This window comes from Balaenoptera acutorostrata, chromosome 17 (assembly GCF_949987535.1).
Source record: "Balaenoptera acutorostrata chromosome 17, mBalAcu1.1, whole genome shotgun sequence".
NCBI lineage: Eukaryota > Metazoa > Chordata > Mammalia > Artiodactyla > Balaenopteridae > Balaenoptera > Balaenoptera acutorostrata.
In genome coordinates, this window is record NC_080080.1 from 35,156,288 (window position 1) to 35,175,937 (window position 19,650).

The 19,650-nt window shown below is 39.8% G+C and overlaps 1 protein-coding gene across 10 annotated transcripts in view; it reads left to right on the forward strand.

The window, feature by feature from the left end:
- Window positions 1–19,650, forward strand: part of NCALD (neurocalcin delta) — a 445,048-nt gene that overhangs the window by 252,109 nt on the left and 173,289 nt on the right. For 2 of the 10 annotated variants that reach the window (XM_057532218.1, XM_057532215.1), the window contains one exon: window positions 15,114–15,201. The exons of the other annotated variants lie outside the window; for them this stretch is intronic. The gene's annotated coding sequence lies outside the window, so the exon portion shown is untranslated. The remainder of the gene's footprint in view (window positions 1–15,113; window positions 15,202–19,650) is intronic. 10 annotated transcript variants of the gene reach the window in all.

The following is a 19,650-nucleotide window of genomic DNA, read 5'->3' on the forward strand; positions in this document are numbered from 1 at the left end:
TCACAAAGCTCAGGCTCCTCAGTACTTGATGACTACCTGTCACCATGCCCCATGCCTCCAACTCTTACACCTGATCAAAACAGTGTTTCCTCAGATCAAGACTTACGTACGCTCCATTTGGCTTGCCCTGTGCTGGGGACCACAGAGGTGGGGTCAGCCAAGCAAAACGATCACTCCTGACTTTGGGACCTCTCATCCTCCTCTCAGGACCACTTTGCTATTCCCAGATCCCAGACTCCTTTCTAGGCATCTCTCCTGTGACTCATTCTCTGAGGCCCTGATGTCACTGAGGTCTCAGCTGAGTATGACACTACTAGGGCAATCTTGTTCTAATAGAGAAATCCTGAAAACCAGAAAGACTTCAAGACCCAAAGTAATGTATCTCCAATGGTGAAATTCCAGACACTGTGATAAGCAACAGTGAAGATATTTTTAACCCATCCTTGTCTGGCCTCCCTTAAATAACACCACACAGGGAGATTCCTACTCTGCTTGCTTACAGGTGTACCCTGCCTAGGAACTGTTAAAAGAACGGAAATGTTGATCTCTGTCTATAGTGTAAATAACCTAGCAGGGCAGTTGGACCACATGTGCCTATGGAGCAGACCAGTGTACTGTTTAATAGTCTTTCTGATCACACAGTTCTGTCTTCTAATCTCAGTTTTTCTACTTGTCAGCTGTGTAGCCTTGCACAAGTTTCTAAAATTTTCTGGGGATCATTTCCTTCATTTATAACACCACGATAACAAAGGCCAAGGATACCATGAAAACTCAACAAGTGAATGTATGGGCCGTTCTTGGCACATAGTAAATATGCATGACACGGGTGACCGCAATAATAATAACAAAAGCTAGGGAGGATGGTAAGTCCAAGCAAGGCAGTTTGGAGGTCTGAGGCTGAGAAGAGGTATGCAGAGCAAGGCAGTGATGGAGGTGGAGGAGGATGGAGGATAGCTTCCTAGAAAGGACCTCCTCCCTTCATAGGAGAACATGAGTAGTGTCCAATATCTGTGCTTGCTTAGCCACCGGTACCTAATCCCCTGATAGGTTGGTCTGCAGAGGCATTTTTGGCCTGGAAGCAGTCTGTTAGGGAGTGGAAAAAGTCTGAGTGGAGCCCATGTACATTATCACTGTAGAGTGGAGGGGTAAAGGTAGCTTCACCTCTTTTCATAACTGTTTACTTCTGAGTCTCTCTCCTCCATTGGACTGTGTGGTCCTCAAACCAGGTTCTGACAGTTTATCCCTGTTATCCCCAGGCCACTGTCTAGAGCACATGCTCAGTGCTTAATTATTGGTAGAAAGATTGAAAGGGCAGAAGATGCTGGAGTTTTGCTGCACTACATCTTCTAACAACACAAGACTTAGTACAAGTATGAGAACATATTTTCCCTGCATTCAAGAACAAGATTCGGTCAAATGAAAGATGGAAATATTGTGGTTTGTGGTTCTTTCTCCAAAGCAACATTGTTTGTGGGGTCAGAGACCAAGAAAGATGTGACTTAGGAAAGTTGCAACAGCCTTAAAAATGCTGGTTGTGGTGCATGAAAGAAAAAGAAAAAACAAAAAAACAAACAAACAAAAACCTAAGCATATAAAACTGAAAGAGGGGTCCGTAAAATCAAGCCTGATGCTAAAAGGGATGAGTTGGCAGATTGGAATGGATTACTGCAAATTCCTGCAGCCACCTAGCTTGTGATTTAACGCTTCTCTGAGCTTTTGTTCCAGATATTTGAGGCTCAATTTATTCCCATCTTATCGTCCTTGTCAAAAGCAACTTCTTTTGTTTTAAAGGCTGTTTTCTTTCCGTTCTTGTTTATACCTTACCATCCTGCTGTTTACAAGATTGGTCTCTCACACTCTGCCTGGAGTGTCTTCTATTTGTGTGCAGTTAAAATTGCCGGAGGATTCTTTCAGCAGCTCTATTTTGATGAATGGGGACGCCATGCTGCCCTGTGGAATCCCAGCACGGCGTGGCAGCTCCCCCAAAGAAAGAGGCACATAGCTGTCACGAATGTGTGACCAACTGTGAAACTTTGCACATTCAAGTACTTTAAACACTTGAAAGTGCCTGTTGTACATCTCATTACAGAGATATAATACCAGGTGTGACCTCTCATGTGGGTTGATGCCTCCCTGGAAGTTGTTTGGAGTAACATGAAATGTGATTTCTTTCCAAAGTGGAGCACCTGCCATTTTCTCCCTGGCACTGGGTTGGAAGTGATGTCCTAAAGCCTCCTGCCCCTCTCCTCAGCTCCTGCATCCTGTCCTCACTTTGGTCTGATCCTTCTCTCCCATCTGAATGGTCTCCTCTGTGCCCCGTGTTCGGTTGACGTTCCTTCTGATCACAAAATCTTGGTGGCACCTGTGACAAATGGGAACTGGAAGCTGGAAATTGCTCTTTTGCTTTCTTTTTTATTTTTTTTTAACTTTTTATTTTATAGAAAGTAAAAATAAAAGTTGATTAACAATGTTGTGTTAGTTTCAGGTGTACAACAAAGTGATTCAGTTATACATATACATGTATCTATTCTTTTTCAAATTCTTTTCCCAATTAGGTTGTTACAGAATATTGAGCAGAGTTCCCTGTGCCATACAATAGGTCTTGTTGGTTATCTGTTTTAAATATAGCGGTGTGTACATGTCAATCCCAAACTCCCTAACCATCCCTCCCCGCCTCCCCCCCGCCCCACCCCCCCGCCTCCCCGTAGCCATAAGTTTGTTCTCTAAGTCTGTGAGACTGTTTCTGTTTTGTAAATAAGTTCATTTGTATCATTTTTTTTTTTTTTTAGATTCTGCATATAAGCGATATCATACAATATTTCTCTTTCTCTGTCTGGCTTACTTCACTCAGTATGACAATCTCCAGGTCCATCCATGTTGCTGCAAATGGCATTATTTCATTCTTTTTAATGGCTGAGTAATATTCCATTGTATATATGTACCATATCTTCAGAAAGATTGGGGAGTTTGAGCAGAAGTTGCATTGATGGATTACAATTGCTTTAATCACAATTACAATGAATCCTAACACCAAGAGGATGACCCTTGGCAAAGGGGTGAAGCAGGCCAAGGTTGGCCTTGTCCTTCTGAGCCTCATCATGCCTCCATCCTTCCAGGGGTTCCTAACACTCCCTCCACTCCCTTAACACCCTGTTTACCTCAGGTCTTCCTTATCAGGGTAGATAGCACTCAATACTTCAGGCTCCTTCCCTTATGTGCTACTTTCCTTCTATCAAAATTTCTAGTCCCAGATATTATTTCTTTTGGGAACTCTCTATGATATGAACATGAGTGGTACTGGGTCAAAGACACCTATGCTGGGGGTGCTCCTCTAGGGTGGGAAGGATATAATGAAAAGCACAACTCACCAGGCCTCAGATGACCTAGGTTTATAATTGCAGTTTTGCCACTTATTAGCTGGTGACGTTGGGCTATGTTACTTAACCTTTCTGAGTATGTCCTCACCCATATAATAGAATTGATGAGTCCATGCTAGCATGTCTTACATATGAGACTTTTACCTCCCAGGTTTATCATGAAGCTCATATGAGATGAAGCACTGGAACGCTCTTTATACGTGAGAGAGGTTCTGTGCAAATGTTAGGGAGAGAGGCAAAAAGGTGCCTTAACTATGTCCACAGTGTTAGCTTTTTGATAGGTAATGAGTTGTAGTAGGAAGCTTCCACCTGGCTTTAATATTTTCTGTAATCTTGGTTTATTGAGCCTCCTTTTCCTCACTCATACAAAAGAATGTATGCAAAATCTCATTGGCTTGTCATGAGCAATGATGGTTAGAAAGTCCCTTACCCTAGTGTCACTTGGAACTTAGTGTGTATTTTATAAAATGTTAGTTCCCTTCTCACCTTAACATGTCCCTCAAGAAGTGACTCTAGACAGTCAGGTACAAGAGTTTCCACACACTTCAAATCTATCTGTGTATGAGGCAGGTCCAGTAACCGAAATGGTATCAAAGCAGCCCAGAGGAATGATCTAATCCAAAGGTAACATTAAAAAGGTGTACATCATCCTCTGAAAGGCAGTGGGTGCTGATAATGCACCCATAGGGTGACATGGGGCTGGTTCTAAGGAATGGGGAGGGAGGGGAGTAGGGCACTCGCTTTGTCACAAAATTAAAGAAGGCACCATAAAACTCCATAAAATAACGTTTAATGCAATATTTTTTTTAAATCAAAATTAATGCAAAAAAACCTATGATGAACAAAACATCAATTCAAAACAATGTTGACTTTCTAAAGTATTGCATTAATATATTTATTTTGATTACTGAGTTTTTTGGTGCCCCCCTTAAAATTTGTGCCCAAAGAGAGTGAGCTCCTCACTCCATTGGCCTTGCCCTGCCCCCACCCTTGGGTGGTGTCCACAGGGCTGGGGGGAAGGTCCCAGGGAGGGCTTCCAGTACCCACTCCTGATTTCCCCTCATCCACTCGGGGTCCTGAATTTGGTTTAATTATAACCTTGTGAAAAAAGAAAAGACCATATCAAATGAAATTCTGGTATCCTTTCTAATCAAGTGACCACAATGAAAGATAGAGTTTGGAAAGAAAATATGAAGCCATTTGTTCACCAGAAGCTTGATTTAGGTTGGGGGTTGGCAAACAATGACTTGCACACTGACTGCCTGTTTTTGTAGGTAAAGTTTTATTGGCACACAGGCCTGCTCATTTGTTTTTGTGTCATCTAGGCTGCCTTGGTGACACAACAACAGAACTGAGTAGTTGCAGCAGAGACTATATGGTCTGTAAAGCTGAAAATACGTATAATCTAGCCTGTAGCAGACCCCTGATTTAGATTATCAAAGGACTTAGATTTTTTTAAAAATAAATTTATTTATTTTATTTATTTATTTTTGGCTGTGTTGGGTCTTCGTTGCTGCGTGCGGGCTTTTCTCTAGTTGGGGCGAGTGGGGTCCACTCTCCATCGTGGTGCGAGGGCTTCTCATTGTGGTGGCTTCTCTTGTTGCAGAGCATGGGCTCTAGGCACGCGGGCTTCAGTAGTTGTGGCTCGTGGGCTCTAGAGCGCAGGCTCAGTAGTTGTGGCGCACGGGGTTAGTTGCTCCACGGCATATGGGATCTTCCCGGACCAGGGCTCGAACCCGTGTACCCTGCATTGGCAGGCAGATTCTTAACCACTGTGCCACCAGGGAAGCCCAAAGCACTTAGATGTTTTTGAATCAGCATGTGGGGTTGGCTGCAGATTTACGTAACAGAATTCAAGGACATTTACAGAGGACATTAAAACTTTCCAAGTGTAAGAAATGGGGGAAATGGGGAAGAAATCAGTTTAAAAAGTAAATCAAGAGAAGCAGCTGAGAGCGAGAGTGGGTGGGTCTGTGTCTGTCTCTGCCCCTGGGAATCCCATCAGACTCCAGCTGTGACTTGACATCGCAGGATATGAGATGCTTTTGCGAGCTTGACATTGCACATATTTAGCAATAACCAAGCAATGGGTTTGGGAAAAAGTACATTCACTTGCATTATCATATAAGTGATTTGTAGATTTAATTCTTCATCCTGTTAATGTGGATAATTTAGAACTGACTTCACAAATTCAACAAGCATTTAGTGAGCATATTGTGAGCATTATGTAGAAACTGCAAGAATCACCCTCTCCTAAGTGTGAGCAAACTAATAGGAAGACCCCAACAATGTATTCTGCTGTGTCTTGAGTTTGAGGTACATAGAGGACACCACAGGGAGGTAAGAGGAGAAAGGTCAACTCATGGATGGCCCTAAATCCTGGCTAGGGAGCTTCAACTTTAACCAGGAACCAGTAGGAAGCTTCCTTGATCAAGAAAGTGGCATATCCATACTTGGCTTTAATTAGGATGTTAATTGAGTGACAGCTTGTGGAGGGAGGGAGGGTGTATGAGAAGATAATGAGAAGGTGATTTCAATACCCTGGGTAGTCTGGTGTGGTTTGTAGTCATACAGAGATGACAAGGACTTCAAGTTAGCAGTATCCATGGAAATGGGAAGAGAGATCTAAGAATGCCGGTGAGGATAAAATCAACCGAGATTCAGCCACTTGACTAGGAAGGCTACTACATTTGGAGTTGAGGTGATTGGAAAGCTGGAAAAGATATTACTAGAGATAGAGAAGCCAGGTAGAGAAGTAGACTTGAAGATCTAAAACAGTAAGTTCAGTTTGATATATAATGAATTGAAGATGCTATAAAAAATCCAGGGTAAAACAGAGAAATGCATCAGAAGGAGAGAGAGAGGGAGGGAGGGGGGAGATGAACATTAAAGAAACAACTAGGGTAGAGTTGCCAGTAAAATACAGGATGCTTGGTTAAAATTGAATTTCAGATCAACAGAGAATAATGTTTTCGTATAAGAATGTCCCATGAAATACTTAGGACATATTTATACTAAAAATTTATTCATTGCTGATCTGAAATTCATATTTAACTGGGCATTCTATACTTTATTTACTAAATCTGGCAACCCTAGACTATGGGGATTTCTCATATTTATGGATGATCAGGAGAGAAGGAGATAGTGGAAGAGCCTAGGAATGGACAGATAGGTCCCAGGAAAGCTAGGATATTGTACTATCATGGCATCAAAGGGCAAAGTGGGATTCAGGAGGCCTGAGCAGAAAGGTCAAGGTCATTGCATTTGGCAACCTGGAAATCATTAGGCACCTTGGAGAAGGCAGATGAACGTCTGATTGGTTGGGTTAAGGAGTAAATAAGGGAAGGGAGGTGGAAATAATCAGTGTAGATCCTTTTAGGAAGTGTGATGAAGAAGAGGAGGAGAGAAATGGGTTGGTAAAGGGTAACAAAATAGAAGGCAGATTTGCAGGATTAGAGGCTGAAGCTTTTTCCAGCTTCAGAGAAGGAGATGAGGGAAGTAGCATGTTAAAGCTATAAGAGGAGTGATGGGGATAAGGGATGGATCAAGCTGTGGATGATGCTGGCGGGGAGAATCCGGACAGAGAGATTAACCTTTGCATGGAGGATGCTCCTTCATCCTCCAAGTCATGAAGGAAGGAGGGGGAGATGGATGAAGATGTGGAGACTTTGAGAGTAGGGAAGAGGAAGGAACACTTTTTATTTCTTTTATTGCTGTCCAGCTGTGCTATTGAGAGTGCGTGTTATGGAGGAAGGGTTAGGGGAGCAGGAGGGGAGGACTCAGGCTTGAGATACTTCACTTTTGCTGGTTGCACAGGACAGATAAGATGAAACGCTCAAAAGTACATATAATTCATCCAAGCGGGAACCATTTATTTCCCTCACGTTGTATTTTCCTCCTGCTGTAGCGAGCCATATCGATTCATAACATAATTGAATTGCTCACTAGGGAAGGGAAAATGACAGAAACAGAATTGAACAGACTTGCTCTCCTCCATTTTGTTAAATTAGGAGATCCTGGCCATGAAATGATCGTGGTCATTTATCCACGTCACAGTCCTAGAAGTGGGCAGCAGGGGCTGCCAGTCCTAGAAGGCATTTTGGGAGACATGTGAATTTCCTAGTCTGTGATTTCCTGTCTCCACCGTGCAGATTGTGTCATGTGGGGTTAATGACTCTGCCATGTCACACCCAGCGTACCAGGGACTCACTGATATGTAGGCAGCACACACTGATCCCAACCACTCTCTAATCTCCAGAAGCTGAGGTCAAAAATGGCCAGGATATTCTGCACTTAGGAGAGGGTGAGGCTGAGGAGCAAAGCAGCCTGCAGTCTTTTAGCTGCTTTTCCTCTCTGCTGGCAAGAGCAGGGATGCTGTTTGCAGCACAGGGAGGGGCCATTTGCAGAGCTGCAGAAGCCCGAGAAAGCTGAGAAAGAGGAAGAGCTATTTCAGGGAGGGGGTGGGGTGGTACTGTCTGCCTGGGGAAGCTCTTAGGCCCTCTGCCTCCAGAGAACATTAACATTTCCAGCCCCTTCTCCACAGCCCTCTCTCTCTCCCTCCTCCTCGCCCCCAACACAAAGGCGCAAATGAAATTCCTAAAAGTAGACTGCTTCTGCCTAGTTATTTTTAGTATTTGCTGTTAGTATTTATCAAGCTTTTCAGTGTTAATATGTCCTCCCACCCATTTCTCTTCTTGCCTCTAGTTGTGGGGCTTGGGATGGAAGGAGCACATATCAGAAGCAGCTGGTGACCTCATAGAAGTATCTCCTAGAGAGAGGAGACTATGGACCTTTAAAATTAACATCCCTAGCCCCCACCTTGAAGAGAAGAAAGAAAGATCTGTACTCCATTAGCTTTGGAGAGCAACACAAGTGTTGGGAAAAATAAACCCATTAAAATGTGTAGGTGGTGTTTAGCTAGCTCAAGGGCCCCAGTTAAGGAGCTGGGTCAGGGAATCCACACATGCATGAAGTGTCATAATGCAAGCAAAAATGGGTAAGAGACCAGGTAAACAAGCAGAATGCCAGAGGAAAAGTATGCAAGAGGAGAGAAAAGTATAAAAATTCATGCAAAGAGTCTGGGATCTGAGGGAACTGAAGGACTGAAGTACCATTAGGTGGGGTGAGGGTGAAAAGGCCAGAAGAAGAAAGCTTTATAGCACCATGGTAAGTTATGGCTTACTGCTGAAATACTGCTTGTTCCTACCTCAACTGCCTGTCCTGTCCCCTGGAGGCAGTCATGACCAGAACAGCCACATTGCTCTGGAGAGGAAATCCCAGGACAGGTTCTAACAGAAGGCTGTTGAACTGAAGCAAGACCGTTTGCCTGGTCACCAAAGTATTCATTTCTTAGGAAGCAGAATATAGCTGTTTCCTTTTGCAGCTTCAAAAAAAAAATGTTTTGGCTGGATTTTTGTGTTCTTTGTAAAATTTTATTATCATTTTCAGTTCCCTAGAAACTGAAAAACATAATAAATGAAGTAAAAAAAATCAATACATGGGCTCAACAGTAGAATGGAGAGGACAGAGGAAAGGATCAGTGAACTTACAGATAAAATAACAGAAATTACCAACCCTAATACCAGAAAATTGTTTAGTGAATGTACCATCATTCCTGGAAGGAGAGGAGGACAAGGCTAAAAAGGTATTCAAAGAAACAAAGGCTGAAAGTTTTCCAAATTTGGCAAAAGACACAGACCTACAGTGTCAAGAAGTTGAGTGAAATCCCAACAAGATTAACCCAAAGAAATCAACACAAAGACACATTATAGTCAAACTTCTGAAAAATAAAGGCAAGGAAAAGATCTTGAAAACAGCAAGAGAGAAATGAAACCTTATCTATAGGGGGAAAAAGTTATAATGATGGTGGATTTGTCATTAGAAACCATGGAGGCCAGAAGGAAGTGGGAGAATATTTTTCAAATGCTGAAAGAAAAGAGCTGTCAACCCAGAATTCTATATCCAGTAGAAATATCCTTCAGGAATTAAGAGGAAATTAAGACATTCTCAGTTGAAGGAAAACCTAGGAATTTGTCACCAGCAGGCTTATTTTAACAAAATAGCTAAAGAAAGTCTCTAAGCAAAAAGGAACTGATAAAAGTGGGAATCTTGAAACACTAGAAGGAAGAAAGAATAATACAAAAAATAAAAATAGGAGTAAATACTATAAACTTTCCTTTTCCTAAGTTTTCTAAATTATGTGTGATGATTGAAGCAAAAATTATAACACTGTCTGATATGACTTTCAATGTATGTAGAGGAGATATTTTTAAAAATTACTTTATAAATGCGGGAGAGTAAAAGGATGTAAAGGGAGGTAAGGAGTTTACTTGAACTGGTATAACATCAACAATACACTGGTAAGTTATGTATATTTAATGTAGTGTGGAAAGCAACCATTAAATAAGCTATACAAAGAGATATACTGAAAAAACATTATAGATGGAATTCTGAAAAATGTTCAAGTGTCCACAATAATATTGGAAAATGAAAATAAAGCGAAAATAGAGAACAGAAAACAAAAAATAAAGTGGCAGACTTTAGCTCAAGCATATCATAATTACGTTAAATGTAAATAGTCTAAATATACAATTTATAAGATGGAGATTAACACAGTGGATTAAAAAAATGACTTAACTATATGCTATCTACAAGAAACTACCTTCAAATATAATAATATAGGAGGGTGAGAGTAAAAAGATGGAAAATGATATACCTTGCAAACATTAATCAAAAGAAAGCAGGAGTGGTTATATTAAAATCAGATAAAGAAGACTTCAGAGCAGGGCTTCCCTGGTGGTGCAGTGGTTAAAAACCTACCTGCCAATGCAGGGGACATGGGCTCGAGCCCTGGTCCGGGAAGATCCCACATGCCATGGAGCAACTAAGCCTGTGTGCCACAACTACTGAGCCTGCACTCTAGAGCCCGCGAGCCACAACTACTGAGCCCATGTGCCACAACGCCTAGAGCCCGTGCTCCACAAGAGAAGCCACCACAATGAGAAGCCTGTGCACCGCAACTAAGAGTAGCCCCCACTCGCCACAACCAGAGAAAAGCCCACGCATAGCAACGAAGACCCAACGCAGCCAAAAATAAAATAAATAAAATAAAATAAATAAATTTATTAAAAAAAGAAGACTTCAGAGCAAAGACCAGGAACAGAGAGGGACATTACATAATGATAAAAGGGTCAATCCACCAAAAAGATATAGCAAAGATACATATTTTGCATGCAACTCCTAAATATGTACCAAACAACAGAGCAAAATTTGTGAAACGAAACTACAAAAACTACCAGAATAGACAAATCCACAATTAGAGTTGGAAACCTCAACAAACCTCTCTCAACAATTAATAGAACAACTAGACAGAAAACCAGCATCATAGAGAAGAACACAACACTACCAATCAACTAGATCTAATTTGTATGTATAGAATCTCACCAACAACAGCAGAAAAGATGTTCTTTTCAAGCACCACAAAATATATGCCAAGATAGCCCATAAACCATAAAACAAACTTCAACAAATTAAAAAAAAATTAAAATCATAAAGAGTGTATTCTCTGACTACAGTGGAATCAAAATGGAAATCAATAACAGAAAGATGACAATCTCTAAACATTTGGAATTGAAAAAACAAACTTCTAAATAATCTGTGGGTCAAAGAGGAAGTCTCAAGGAAATTTAAAAAAATACATTGAAGTGAATGGAAATGAAAATACAGTATATCAAAATTTGTGAGACTCAGCTAAAGCAGTTCTGAGAGGAAAATTTATAGCACTAAAATATTTGCATTAGAAAAGAGGAAAGTCTCAAATCAATAATCTAAGCTCCCATCTCCAGAAACTAGTTTTTCAAGAACCTAGAAAAAAAGAAGAGATGATGAACCCAAAGCAAGCAAAAAGAAGAACATAATAAAGAAAAGATCAGAAATCAATAAAACTGAAAAGAGAAAATAGGGCAAACAAAAAACTGCTTCCTTGTAAAGATCAACAAAATTGATAAACCTCCAGCACATTGACAAAGAAAAAGAAGACACAAATTACCAATATCTGGAATCAAAAAGGAGACATCACTACAGACCTCCTGATGTCAAAAGAATATTAAAGGAATATTTACAAATAAATCTACACATAAAAGTTTCACAACTTAGGTGAAATGGACCAATTTCCTGAAAAGCACCAACAACCAAAACTCACACAGTGTAAGGTAGATAATTTGAAGAGTCTTATAACTAAGGAAATTGAATTAGTTTAGAAACTCCCCAAACAGAAAATTCCAGGCCCAGAGGGTTTCACTGGAAAATTCTACCAAATATTTAAAGAAGAGTTAATGTTAATCCTATAAATCTCTTCCAGAAAATATAAGGAGGGAACACTCCCCAATTCATTATATGAAGCAATTCTGATACCTAAACTGGAAAAAGACAGTACAACATAAGAAAACTAGAGACTAATGACTCTCATGAAGATAGATGCAAAATTCCTTAACAAATATTAGCAAATAGCATTCAGCAGTTAATAAAAATAATTATATACCATGATCAAGTGATGTTTATTCTAGGAATGCAAAGATCATTCAATATGAAAAGCAGTCAGTATAATCAACCATATAAACAGTCTAAAGAAAAAGTATCATAGTTATACTAATTGAAGCAGAAAAATTGTTTGACAAAATTCAACACCCATTCATGATTTTAAAAAAAAGAAAAGAAAAACTCTCAGAAAAATAGGAATAGAAGGGAACTTCCTAAAATTGATTTTTAAACTTAACAGTAAAAAACTAAATCCTTTCCTCATAAGATCAGGAGCAGGCAAAGGATGCCCTCTTTCACAACTCCTATTCAACATAGAACTGGAAGTTCTACACAGTGCAATAAAGTAAGAAGACAAAATAAAAGGCAGATCAGAAAGGAAGAAAGAAAACTGTTCATCATTCATATTTTTTTTCTCTGGGATGATGTGTCAGATCTGTTGCTCATTTTTCTATTGTGTTGTCTTTTTCTTACTGATTTGTAACATTTCTTTATATAATCTGAATACTGGTCTTTTGTTGATTTCACAGGTTGCAAACTTGTCTCAGATATTGGCATGTCTTCTTTATTGTTACCTTGCCATAAACAGAAGAACTTAATGGTAGAGTAGGCAAATTTATCAATCTTTCCTTTCCTGATTAGCACTTTTGAACTTAGCCTTACGAACTCTTCCCATTTGGAGGTCAGAAAGATGTTATCCTATATTTTCTTCTACAAGTTTTAACATTTTACTTTTTCAGCTAAATCCTTAATCCCTCTGGAATTGATCTTTAGGTATGGCTCCTCCTTGACTTTTGGCTCAGTAAATTACTCCAACCTTTGTGAGAGCTCTGTTATCTTTCAGTTCCAACTTCCCTGCCATGCTGGTTCTGATGCTCTGTCTCTAAAAATTGTGTGGCTTTTTCTTTTCTTTTGGTATGCTTTATAATTTTTTCTTGATAGCCAGACATGATGTACCGGGTAAAAGGAACTGCTGTAAATAGATCTTCAGGAATGTGGTAGCGAGTTTTCAGGGAAAAGAAGCGTTCTATGCACCCTACAATTAGGTCTCAGTCTTTTGGTGAGCCTGTGCCTTTGGACTGCCAAGTTCACAAGTGTTTCTCAGTTTTTTTCTCCTCACTTAGGTGGGACAGGATGGCTAGAGTGGGCTGCAGTTGAGCAGTTCCCTTCTCCCACAGAGGAAGCCTAGAGGAGTCTAGAGCTGAGTATTTCCCTTCCCCAGGTCAGTTAGGCTCTGAGGATCTTCTAGCAGGTTAGGCTCTGGTTAACTAGTTTCCCCTGAGGGCAAGAACAGAGTGTTATGGCATATTTCAAAAATGTTCATTTTCCCCTCCCCCTTCCAGAAGCCTGAGGGGATTTTTCTCTGGTATTTACTGTGGATATCTGGTAGAGCTCCTGGAAGTAAATCTCGCAGTATTTTGAGGACGCCCCCACAATGACTGTGCCCCCCCACCCCGGAGTGTTTAACTCTCAGAGTTGTCCCCAGGGAGACTCCAGCAGTTGGTCAATTACAGTTCACATTTTCCTGTACTGGCACTGCTTCCTGCGGCGCTTTCTGTTGGCAAGTCTCTGCTCAGTTTCAGGCATAAGAACAGGAAAGGCAAAGAGCAAAAAGCAAATGCCAGAGCCCTTTAAAAGAGCTTTTCCAGGAGCTCTACCTAGTACCTCCAGCTTACATCTCCAGGGGCCCAAACTGTTCCACCTGCCCATCCTTAGCTGTAGTTTAAACAGGGCAAATTGCTGCCCTGAGCAAAATCAAGGTTCAGTTAGGACAAAGCGTAGACTGGGTGCTGGATAGTTATTCAGCAGTGTCTGCCCCACTCTCTAAGCTCCTGCCAGGATTGCCTATCCCCCTAGCAGGGTTGTTTGGATAACAAAATGGAAGATCACATGCAAGAGCATTTCATACATTATAAAATGGGTTTCATAAACAAAGTGGAAACATTCTGAACTATTTTCTCAGAGAGCAAACCTAATGTTAATAGAAAGTCTTACTAAATGCAAAGACTTGGGTAATCAATATCTCTTAAACCTCAGCTCATTCTCTTTCAGACATTTTTAGATAGCCCAAGATCCAGTGTTTTCATAGATACACATCCTCAAACACCAGTCTTCAGATGCAGATTATTGCCGAACATTGTTGTAGTGGACATTTGTTGATTTCCTCCAATATTCCTTTCCTCCTTTTCTCTTCCTCTTAGTAATCTGAATGCCTTTCCATGTGATTTTTCTTTGGAGTGTCCTACCCTCTCCTCTAAGGATAAGGCTAGATTAGTTGAAAGTCATTCAGCAAAGTATCGTGACTGATTAAGCGATGGGCAGTCAGAATGACTTCAGAGCTTGAGGCTGGCGGCATGCTAACACTACACTCTTGGAAGATGGATGTGTGGTCTTAAACTGCTGAAGCTATTTTTTTGCACCATGAGGAAAGGCAGCCACAAGATGAAATCAATCTACAGAGAATGCCATGCTAAGAGAATTGCAGAGAGTCAAATGATATACATAGTGAACCTCTGTTTTCCAAAAACCAACCCTACATCCAGGTTTTTCTTCCCCAGCTCAATGAACCAAAATATTTCCATGTCTTGTTATTTATTTGTTTAAGTGAGTTTGAGTTGGGTTTTCTGTTATTTGTAGCCAAAAGATTCCTGAATGATAGTTTCCACATATATTCCAGGAAAATATTATATGTATTATTTTAATGTTTATTATTTTAAATAATGTATATATTTTAAATACTATATTACTTAGTGTATTATATGTTTATGTTTATATATACACACATGTGTATGTGTATATATATATATTTATAAGTATAATATATATATATAAAAATATATATTCTGAAATTTATAGTCCTTCCAGGATTAAGGCCATAAGGCCTGAATATTGCTAAGAACGCTTGTAATACATTTCCTGCATGGCATCTGTCTAAAGGATTTTAGACTTTGACATGCCAGGACCTGAGTCTTGCTCTCTTAGGGACTGTATTTATCGCCCCTGCTGTACAAGACTCAGCCCTGAGTACTTTGAGCCAAAGACCAATTAGGCTGAGATATGTCAGTGTTCTTGTAGGTGTGTTTCCTGTTTCCTGTTTGCAAAGGCAACTACAGAAGAAATAAAAGTAACGGCCTTACATAAACCGCTTACTGAGCTGTCAGGTGTTCAAGTAAGATATTCATTAATTATGAGTGATCTCAGTCACAGGGCCAGAGAACTGCGGGTGATAAAATCTGTCGTGATAACTGCAGAGGGCTCTGAGATCCGAGGCGCTGCGTGACTGCGTATCGTGAGTTACTTTTTTAACCTCTCAAATGCCTGGGTTTTAAATTGTGTAAATTATGATTCAGAATGCAAAGATGTTGCATCCTAGTTAAGTTGTTGTGTGTTTATATGTTTTTGGTATTTGGTAAATAGAAAATGGTAATTTATATCTGCCATGAAAACTTTGTTGTGAAGTATACATTTCCATTTTTAACTGTAGGTGAATTTGTATGTTACCAAAAAGAAAACTATGCCACCATTGTACTTTTGTAAAAATTATTTTCTCTTCTGTGGTGCCTCTGATTAAATAGAAACCTAGAGAAATTTACTTTAAAAAAAGTAGGAGAAGTTATAAAGAAGTAAAAACCTGACTTGCTTCCTGGAAAAGAAGGCAATAACTATGTGCCCCTCCTTACTTTCCAAATCTACTCATTTGGCATGGAAAATTGAAGAGGATATTGTGCAGCAAGTAGATGGAATGTTTTCTAATTCAGAAAAGATCCTTTTGAAATTCTAATGAGGGCAGCAGCACCCGCAGTAGTGAATTTACTGTTAAGATAGGAACATTATTACTTTCCTACTTTGTTGATGTGGGTCTCAAAAGCCATTTCATTGAATGTTTAGGAAATTGGCTTTTCAGGAAGGGAAATCTGCTGATTTATGAATTTCTTGGAAATTTTTCAAAATATGCTAATGGCCCCAGATGAGAGCCAGCCAAGATTTGTAGGCAAGATAATATCGCTTAAGCCCTGGTAATACCTTTTGTGACTGTTTGTAAACAAGGCATGAATATTTACTTGGCCAAATAGTTTTATATGAGGAAAAAATGGCAAAAATATTAAAGTAAATTGGGCCAGAACAAAACTTTGGTTTGTATTTTGCTGATATTGGAGGGAAGGGAGAGATAAGTCAATATAAAATGAAACTTAAATGTACTTAGCTCTTTTTCATCCCACTTCCTTCATCCCCATTAAGTCTCTATGGTTTAATCATTAGATGAGCAACATTGCTTATCTGGATGTAATGTGAAGGTGAAAGTGAAAAGCCTTTATTCCAAATTGGATAGGCCAGTTCTTTTAATGAGATTTATAGGACAGTAATAAAATATTTGAAGTCAAGCTAACCAAAATCTTTTTTTTTTCCTCATGACATTGATAACTAAACCTCAACCCCAATGCGTTTCTTCTGGAGCCCAAGAAAGAATTGTGCATTTAAGTTGGCAGTGATCAGGCAGCTTGAGATATTTTGAAGTACTTATGGATCTCAACCCTAAACATGATAGTAGCCATTGCATTAGTTCCTTGGATCTTTCTGATATCAAACTAAAGGATAATAGAAAAATATGCATTCTTGTCCCCAAAGACAGTAAAGCATGAGTATGATCCAACATAAGAACCCATCCCCTTGACGTGAAGGTGTAGAGAATCAGTATGTCTACTGTTGGCTTCTGGTTGTTTCTGCCCCTCCTCAAGCATCCAAGTTTCTCTTCTGTGTATGTGATCTCAGGGACAGGTGATTCCTCACTGCAGATTCCCTTCTTGAGTGAGCCCCAAATATACTCTACTTCATCTCTGCTTTATGCAGAGCAAGGAGAGGCTACAGGAGTTTGTGCTGCAGATTTGAGGCATCTGCCAGACCCAAAGGAGGATGATTTGAATAAGAAATTGACCAAAAAGCTCTTGAGGCAGTGAAGGAGCCACTTCCTGCTCAACTACTGTTGCCTCGAGAGAGGAATGGGCAAGGCAAAGATGAGGATGACCCCTTAAACAGAGGCTAAACTGTCTAACTGGGGCTTTCCAAAAGAATGGCCTAAGTTAGCAAACACTGCCCCAATTTCCTGGGCTTTCTGGAATTTTGTTCAAGAATTCCAGACACTCTTGTAAAAATTACCTAGTGACAGAGTTCCTGACAACAGTAGATAGGAAAGATATATGTAAAGAAGCTATTTTAAAGTGAAATATATGAATAGACTCTAGGTTTACAATCATTTCTGATTTCCTGTTGTCTGGGTATCTCTCTTTAGCTCCCTTAGGCTAGAATTATTTTGTCTGGATCCCCAAGAAATCCATACTCTTCCCCAGCACTTCCTATGTGACTAGCTTCTCAGTTACATGATATTACGTGGAATTATATTTTTTCTACGGTTTTCTGCACTAAAGACCTCTTTCCTTCTTCTCTTAAAAAAATGCTATTTTAATCCTCTTAGCCTAGGAGCTTACTACTCTTTATTTTCAATGTCTCAGAAATCCTCCTCTATCAAAAAAACCTACTTCGTCAATAGCATACCTTTCGTTCAGGAGTAGTAACGGGGAGAGATTATCTCAGAGGCTGAGAACACAAGACACCAAATATCTAAAGGATAATTAAAGTATCCTTCCAGATGTTTTCAAATAGAGACAAATACTGATCACTCAAATAATTGATTCCCTGACAACGATTTTTCAGTCAGTCACGTTCTTAATGCCAAAACAGCTAATAAATTCAATGGGAAAAAAACCTGCTCTTTTATTAGTTTGTAGAAAAAAGAAGAGAAAGAGAGTAGTTGACTTCTCAGCAATTTTGCAACAAGTTCTTTTAGTGTAATGTAGACTTAGGAGAATGCAGTTTGTAGTAGATAACTGATGATTCCAATTAGCCATAAAGTATTGATTAAGCACCTACTAACTTGAGCCCTAGTGGAGAATGATATAGTATAACATGGACTCATATACTTAATAACAGATCATGTTCCTAGAAACCTAATTCATTTACTCATTCAATAAATACTTATTGAGTGCTTGCTGTATGACAGGCACTGTGTTAAATGATGGGGATTTTAATGGGGAACAAGGCAGGGATGGTTTCTGTCTACAGTTGAGTGTGCGGTATAGGGAAGATGTTAATCAAATAATTACACAAATAGATTTTACAAACGTGATCAATACTGTGATGGGGGGAAAAAAAAACAAAGAAAAATGGGAAACGAAGACTATAAAATACAGGCACTACCTACATCTAGTCTAAGTGGTGATTGGGGAAGACGTCCCTGAAGAAACCTGAAGAGGTTGGGAATGGGGAGGAGAATGCTCTGGGCAGAGGCCCTGAGGTAGAAGGAGCTTGGCGCTTACTGGGAACTGAGCCAAGGCCAGTGTCGCTGGAGAACGGGGTGGGGCAGGAAAAGCTAGAGAGGTGGCAGGGGCAGATCGTGAAAGACTTAGTAGAGAATGAATGAATGAACGAATGAACATGAGTAGTTAATAACATGGAGTTAGTCCTATCATCTCCTGTCATTAGTGTGAAAATAAAAGGAGTTTGCAATTGTATAATGCCTCTGCTGTTTGGGAGATGGTATTCATTCACTCATTCAGCCATTCAGCCAATAAACCCAAGACAAAAATCCCTGTTCACATGGATCTTAAATTCTAGTGGAACAAGCAGCAAATACGTAGGTTTTATAGTAAATTTTTGTTTATGAATAAATGGTGTTAAGTGGTCTTTTGATGGAATTTTAAAAATAATTTCAAATATATATCATATTGAATCTATGTATGGTTATTCCTCCGTTTAGTTAAATAGAGTTATATCCTTTAGCAGATCTAGGACCATGCTCAGCACAGGTGTTCTTCACAGTACTCAGTTCACAGTCAAAGACTTTGGAGAAATTCCAAGAGAATAGGATAAGCGAGGGAAGCTAAGAGATTTGCATTTGTTTTTGTATCTGAGGAACTAGTGATGCTGCTGCTCACCAGCACCTTTACCATCTCTTCCTGGAGTGGTGGGGGCAGGAGGAGGGGAGCAGTGAAAAAAATGAAAATAACTGAGGCTAACACTGATGGAAAAGGATCTCAGAGGGAGAGTATCCCAGTCTTTCTATTTCTTTTTATAAAAAGAGCTTAAAACATTATATACTTAAAATACTTCATAGATTTTGCACGTTTACCATCTCGATAAAAGGTTCACATTTTACAATCAGCGTACACACTTAAGGAGAGATTCTTTGCCGCGCTCCCCGAAGCTCTTATTTAATTGGTGGCACATCTTAAAATCATCAGTGACTTCCAGTCAGAAAATAGTACTTATCTGGAACCTTGTTTGAGGTTTCAGTCATGCCTGTCTTTTCTGCTTGAAGATCTGCTTGAAGATTTCCTGGTGACAATGTTTCATACCTGCATATAAATTATTACCATCGGTGGAATTAATAAACCAGAGCCCCTGTGAGGGTCACCTTCAGGTCTTGTTTGCAAAAATCAGAGAGTAGTTCATTGTGTCAAAGGGAGGCATAATAATTATCTGTTTTAATCTTCAGGAACTTCCTTGCTTCTGATTTCCAGGTTGCATAAATCAAAGTGATTATTTCTATATAAGCCAAGAGGAATAATAGAAATGTTGCTAGTGTGATCCTTTAGTACAGGATTTCTTAACTGCAGCACTGTTAACATTTTGGACCAGATAATTTTGTTGTGAGGGGCTGTCCTATGCAGTGTAGGATGTTTAG